The following is a 7,825-nucleotide window of genomic DNA, read 5'->3' on the forward strand; positions in this document are numbered from 1 at the left end:
GCAGAACTTTCTCGAGTCCAAAGCCTCAAACACATCATTAAGGACTTTTAGGGTAGCAGTAGTGGTGCTGTGATGTTTTCTAAAACCTGACTGAAGGGGATTTAGAATGTTCCGAGATTCCAAAAAATCCTTCAGTTGATTACATACCAATTTTTCAAACACTTTTGCCAGAATACATAATTTGGAGATAGGTCTGTAATTATTAACAACTGAGGGTTCGCCTCCTTTTAGCAGTGGGAGGACAAACGCTGATTTCCAGACTTTAGGAAATTTATTTGTGCTGAGGCTTAGATTAAAAATATTAGTTAAGGGCTCAGCAATTAAGTCAGCAGCCAGTTTTAAAAAAAAATGGATCCAAACTATCTAGACCAGCAGATTTTTTGGAGTCCAATTTTTTTAACACACTATGGACCTCAGAAATAGACACAGGCTCAAAATGAAAAGAACAATCAACAGGGGGCCGGCTTTCAACAGAAGGTTCGCCAGTTTAAACATCACTTTTAAGAACACTGTTAAGAGAATCAAAGTGCCCTGCAGTGATAAAATGTTCATTAAAATAATTTAGCATGGCACATTTGTCTGTCAGGTTTATAGAGTCTTTTACCAAGAAGTTTGGTAATTCAGTAGAGGATATAGCTCCAGAAGCAGATTTCACAATATTCCAAAATTTCCTGGGATCATTTAGGTTATTGGTGGTTTCCGATAAATAAAATTCAGACTTAGCTTTTTTAATTAAGGAGGTACATTTATTGCGGAGCTGACGGAAAATGATCCAATCTGCCTCAGTTTTTGTTTTTCGTGCCCTGGCCCAGGAAAGATCTCTTTCTTTAAGGAGGTTTCCAATTTCAGTGGAAAACCATTGATTATTTCGACCTTTTATCCTAAACTTACGAAAGGGAGCATGTTTATTAATTAACTTCAAGAATTCAGAATGAAACAGATTCCAGGCCAACTCGACATCATCAAGGAGGGAGATACGTTCCCACTCAAGATTTGATAAATCATGCAGAAACTCATGAAAACATTTAAAATCTCTTTTAAATAAGATTTGTGGTTTTGTTTTTGGGAGTTTGGTATTTCTGATCACTGCAATGGCACAGTGGTCACTCAGATCGTTCCCGAAAACACCAACATCAGTATACCTGTGGGGGGCATTTGTTATTATAAGATCAAGAAGCGATGATCTTGAAGGGTATTTAATGTTAGGTCGGGTTGGGCTATCTATTAGTTGGCTTAGATTTAATGAATCACAGATAGATTTTAAGCCATCTGAGGCTGATGACAACCAGTCAAGGTTTAGGTCCCCCACTATGACAAACTCACTAGAGGCAAATTCTGAGACACAGAAGTAGTAGAAGGAGAGGTAGTTTAAATTGTAGGTCTGTATATAGATTTGAAGTTTGTATAATGTATTTGAAATGGTAAAATATTTGTAGAAAAAGTTGAATAATTTGTAGAATATTAATAGTAGAATTTAATAAAATAATAGTACAAGATCTTGGTGAACTGTGTAGTTTAACTGAGGTCTGTAGTAAAGGAGAAGTATTTTAAAGTGTAGAAGGATTGTAGAGACTGTCCTGAGACTGTCCTGAGAATCACCTGTCCAGGTGTGCAGCTTAGCCTGTATTGATTGTAGATCAGCAGATTTTTATTGTTTCAACACGATGATGTCGGTCTGTTCAGTGTGTGTGTGTGTGTGTGTGTGTGTGTGCGTCTGTGTTACTGTGTGCGTGTCTGTGAGTGTGTCTGTGTGTTACTGTGTGTGTGTGTGTGTGTGCGTGTGTGTCTGTGTGAGTGTGTGTGTGCATGCTTGTGACAGCTGTGCATGCTCAGTCCCTCTCCCTCTGACCCTCTGACACAAAAGTTTAAAATGAAGTCCCTCGAAGAGAAAATTCTGTATTAATACAACAAGCTGTGTCATTATTGCCTTTTTACTGGGCTCTTATTTTGAAGGGACTCTTATTTTGAAAAACTGTGTGTGTGTGTGCGTGCATGTGTGCTTGTTCTGTCTGTGTGTGTGTGTGTGCATCTGCCTGTCTGTTTGCCTGTGTGTGGTGTGTCTGTCTCTCTATCTATGTGTTTGTGTTTGTGAGAGATGCATGCTTGAAGTTGCCAAGCAACCAGGGTGAGGTGCAGGTCAGATTAATTAGACACAGGTGCTCGATGCAGCCTGTCTGTCCCACTGAAATGCACAGTATATGTCTGAATGATCCCCCTCAAAGGTGGCAAAAAACCTATAAGGTATGCCTCAAACCAAAATCTGAAATGACCAGAAGAATGCTCGTCTCGTGGAGCATGTTCTTGCCAAGTTTCAGGCGAAAATTGTATAAACTTTGGCCATAGGAGTCAGAGAAAGCACAGGTGCTCCCTCCGGAAAATTCTCTGCTCCGAATAACATGGGAGTCTATGAAGCTCTGGGGGAGAGTAGTCGATCAATTAGCGCGTAGCGAGCCAAAACTATAACAGAGACAGCTTAAACAGTGTTATCACTGCGATCACCTCGAATTTTCCTACGTTTGAGGGGATAATCATGTCCGTAGCTGTGCATTTGAGGACACCATAGTCGAAAATGTTTTATTTTTTCACTGATCGTTTTGCATCCAACTTCACACTCTAGCTGATGATGTCATCACTCTAGGAAACCACATACACACTCATAAAACGCAGAATTTGAGTAAAAACCTGCTCAACTTTGAGCCTTGAGAGTTTAAAAACGGTAAAAGCTGTCGATGAGTGTAGTGAATCCCTGAAGATAAGGGAAGCATACCTGCGTTTTAAAGTTCAAACGAAGTCTCTCGGTGAAAGTATGCCAGAGCAGTTCATTGTTGAAAATGTCTGTTGAAATGTACTTTTTTTCAGGCCTCCCCAGTCATTCCTTATGGGAATTTTTTCACAGTTTTTCCAGAATAAATTCGCGAAAAACACGCGAATCTCTTAGAAAAGTAATAGCACTCGATTCGGGATCAAGACGCACGTTTTGATATATAATTTGTTGGGTCCTCTCACCGCTGCGGGCCGCATTAATGTTCGAAAAAGGGCGAAAATGAATAATAATGCATGAAACACGCAGAAGAACAATAGTTGAACGAGTGCCTACCCCAGAGCTTGCTAGCTCTGTGATTAGTTGACGAGTGTCGTAGGCACTCGTCACTAATGAACATGAAACATGCAGAAGAACAATAGTTCCTACGGCACTCGTCACTAACTAGAAAAATTTCTAAAGAAATTTTGAGTGTGCCTGACTCTTAGAAAAGTCATAGCACACATGTCTCGGCCGAGCCGCACGTTTCGATATCCGTTTTGTGTATGTGCGACAAAAACTCTGGGAAAAACTAGAAAAATTTCTAAAGAAATTTTCAGTGTGCCTGACTCTGGCCCCGTCGTCCCCATACATTTTTACTGACACTGCTCAGCAAATTCAGTACTAGAAAAGAAATTTTGAGAGTGACGAGTGGGCTGTTGCTGGGGGTCTGTATCCAAAAAGCACACCTCAAACAGTCATTTTTAACATGTTTATTTAGACACAGGAGCAGCTAGTGCTTACGTGCTAGCAAATAGCATTTTTAGCTAGCAGTTATCATTAGTATTTTAGCACTAACATTTTAGCATTAGCATGTTAACGATGATGGACTAGCAGTTAGCATTAACATTATAGCATTACCATGTTAACATTAACATGTTAGCGCTGATGGGCTACCAGTTAGCATTAGCATGCTAGCATTACCATGTTAGCATTAGCATGTTAGCATTAGCATGTTAACATTAGCATGTTAGCATTAGCATGTTACTGCTCATGCGCTAACAGTTAGCATTGGCATGTTAGCATTAGCATGTTAACATTAGCATGTTAACATTAGCATGTTAACGCTGAAGCATTAGCAGTTACCATAAGCATGTTAGCATTAACATGTTAACATTAGCATGTTAACATTAGCATGTTAATGCTGATGCGCTAGCAATTACCATTAGCATGATAACATTAACATGTTAACATTAGCATGTTAACACTGATGCACTAGCAATTAACATTAGACATGTTGGCATTACCATGTTAACATTAGCATGTATTTAATTCCTAGTGGCTAATGGTAATTATCATTAGCATGTTAACGAGCTAGCTGCTCTGCTGTCTCTGTCTGCAATTTTAGACAGACAAGTTCAAATTAAGTGCCAAGAACTACTAAAATGGCTGCCGCTCAGCTTCTGGTGGCCCCTCCCCCCTCTCTTCCTTCAAGCAGGCTGAGGTTGCCAAGCAACCAGGACCTAATCAGCAGCAGCTAATCTGCACCTGTTAACTAACTAATTAACATGAGCATGTTGACATTAACATGTTAGTAATTAACATGTATTTAATTCCTAGTGGCTAATGTTAATTAGCACTAAATTTAGCATTGGTCGCTAATGTTAGCAATAGCATGTCTTTCAGCTTGTGCTAACGCTCTGCTGTCTCTGTCTGCCATTTTACACAGACAGGTTCAAATTAAGTGCCAAGAACTACAAAAATAGCCGCCGCTCAGCTTCTGCTGGCCCCTCCCCCCTCTCCTCCTTCACGCAGGCTGAGGTTGCTAAGCAACCAGGACCAACTGTAATCAGGGAAACAGTTACTGCACCTGTTAGAATGTCACTTAGAGAACTGAGAGAAAATGCTGAGAACTCCTCTCGAACAGGAAGGATTTCTGACCAAACCGATTTCCAGTCATTGAACCGACATAACTGGGGGCATCGCGTGCCTTCCTGATCGTTTTGTTTCGATAAATGAAGAAATGTGCCCTCAGGAGCAAGAGAGAGAGCCTGGTTGCAAAGTTGTTCCACAGCTGACATTTTAGGTAAACACAGGTATTACCAATGATAATTAAGATTAATTCAGGGTTCTGCTGTCATGCATATTGCTTTACTGGAAAATCCCTGCTACAATCAACAAAGTCTTAATTATACTATTTTATGCAGTGAGAGATTATAATGAATCTGAAATCTATTTTTATAATCGTTTCAATATGTTTATTTTTTTCTCTTAGTGATTGAACTACTATCACTGAAAATGGCGACATGTTGGTCCTCCACCGTCCCTCCTCCACGTGGCCAGAACAGTAAGTACCAGTCTTGGATACTGGGACTGTCACTATTAATGTGTAGAGTGCGTGTGTGTGTCCACAAGCGAACCTGTGCAGCAAAGTTTCTTGCCAACACTGCTGTGTTTTGTCCTGTCTCTCGGAGCATATATGTCAGATGATGCCACGATGCTAACAGTGTTTTCCTTGATTAATGCTGTACAAATGGCATTTTGTTATGTCTCAGTGAGTTTTGTGAAAAATGTTGGCCTGAGTAAAATACTTATACTGTCGGTGTGTAACATATGAAAGTTACTGCTGTATGTGGACTTCATGTTAGCTTCTTGCAAATTTTTATATTGTTTCAATTTTTTTTCTCCTTTCTCTCAGGACATCAGTCTTTGAGGAGGATGGCCTCCTCCACCGTCCCTCCTCCACGTGGCCAGAACAGTAAGTACCATCTGGATACTGGACTGTCACATTAATGTGTGAGATTGCTGTGGTGGTGTCCCAAACGAAACCTGGTTGCAAGTTTCTTGCCAACACTGCTGTGTTTGTCCTGTCCGCTTGGAGCATATATATGTCAGATGATGCCACAGATGTAACAGTGGTTTTCCTTGATTAATGCTGTACAAATGGCATTTTGTTATGTCTCAGTGAGTTTTGTGAAAAATGTTGGCCTGAGTAAAATACTTATACTGTAGTGTGTAAATATGAAAGTACTGCTGTATGTGACTTCATGTTAGCTTCTTGCAATTTTCTAATTGTTTCAATTTTTTTTCTCCTTTCCTCAGGACATCAGTCTTTGAGGAGGATGGGCCCTCCTCCACCGTCCGCCGATCCTACCCACGTGGCACAAGAAATTCAGTAAGTCGCACTTGGATATGGATGACAATTGTCTCATAGGAACAAAACAAAAAAGTTTTAATACTTCATCTTTCGTATTTTAATCCTACATATGTGGCAATAGTATTGAAACCTAACAAAATGAGGCACCCTTTTTAGTTCACTTTATTTTTCATCACCTGAAACAATTCCTCTCATTGTCCTCCCATAGCAACAATTTGGATCATTGGAGACAGCTATGTCCGACGTGGTGCCCAGAGAGCTGCAGAGTCAACAGGAGGCAACTTGGGCCTGAACGCCTACATCCGCTGGTTCGGCTGGGGTGGACTGCGGTGGCGGCGCCTTCTCCCCTTTCTGCACGCCTGCGAGGAAGAGCACACCGGATTCCCCTCATCCACTGTGGCGGCAACGACCTGGGCGAAACCAGCAGCGTCCAGCTCGTCAACTGGATGAAGGAGGACCTGCACCAGCTTCACCACTGGCACCCTGACATGATGATCATGTTTTCTTCATTATGTCAGAGATGCCAGTGGAAGGCTGGTGCAAATCCGGTGAAAGTGGACAAAGCCCGGAAATTTGTCAACAGTGTTATGGCTACATTTGTGTGTAGTTTACATGGTGCCATTATTGAGCACCCTCTCATTACACTCCAGGGCTATTTTTGAAAGACAAAGTTCATTTCACACCTAGGGGAAATTACATTTTTTTAAGTGCTTTAGCGAACTGTCTTAAAGACACATCCAAATGCAGTGAACTGCTGCACTGCATTTGAATCTGGCCTTTAGGACACAATTTTAAGTTCTAAGATAGCCCTCAGTGTCATGGCTAATGTTGAGTTTTTTATTTTATGTTTATTCGTTTTATTAATAAAATAAAAAAAAAGAAGCTACAACATCTGTAGCCATAACACTGTTACCACTTCTGCTCTTCCTCAACCAATCTTTTCCTTTTCCTTCTCCTTTTCCTTCTCCCTCTCCCACCTCATATCTTTCTTCCACTCTGGGCCCACGTCGGGCATAGCTGACTTATACTGTAATTGTTATATTGTAATAGTGTATTTATTGATACCAAAGGCTTGTTAACATGCTAATGTTAATTGCTAGCGCATCACCACTAACATGCTAATGTAAAGCTGCTGCTCCTGTGTCTAATAAACATGTTAAAAATGACTATTGAGGTGTGTTTTTTGAATACAGACCCTCGGCAACACCCCACTCGTCACTCTCAAAATTTCTCGCGGAATTTTCTAGGACTGTTTGCTGGGCAGTGTCAGTAATAAGTGATGTGACGATGGGGCCAAGTCAGGCACACTCAAAATTTCTTTAGAAATTTTTCTAGTTGAGTGTGCCTGAAGGAGAACACACTCTTTATTATCTCTCGGGCTTATTATTGAGTGTGCCTGAAGGAGCACACTCTTTATTATCTCTCGGGCTTATTATTATTCCTCTTCCGTTTCTTCCGTGTTTTTTTCGGTTCGCTTCTCCTCCCAGAGTTTTTGTCGCACATACACAAAACGGGTATCAAAACACCGGCTCGGCCGGGAATCGATGGCTATGTCTTTTCTAAGAGTTTCGGCAAACGGTTTGCCAAAAATCAGAAACGAAGCCAAAAAAATGAATGGGTGTGTATTGCGAGAACTTTCCAGAGCTACAGTGAGTGATGTCATCGCTAGAGTGGAGAGGGGAGAGAACAATCAGTGAAAAAATAAAACGTATTTGACTACCGTGGCCTCAAATGCCCAGCTACAGACACGATTTATACATAGAAACGTAGCAAAATTTGTTGTATCACTCACATTCGCCTGCCAAAGCTGTCAAACATAGTTTTGGCTCCTGACGCGCTCATTGATGCGACTACTCCCCCCAACGCCTCATAGACTCCCATGTTAAAAAGGAGGGAAATTTTCTGGAGGAAGGCAGAAGTAACGTTTC

This window comes from Larimichthys crocea, chromosome XX, assembly GCF_000972845.2.
Source record: "Larimichthys crocea isolate SSNF chromosome XX, L_crocea_2.0, whole genome shotgun sequence".
NCBI lineage: Eukaryota > Metazoa > Chordata > Actinopteri > Sciaenidae > Larimichthys > Larimichthys crocea.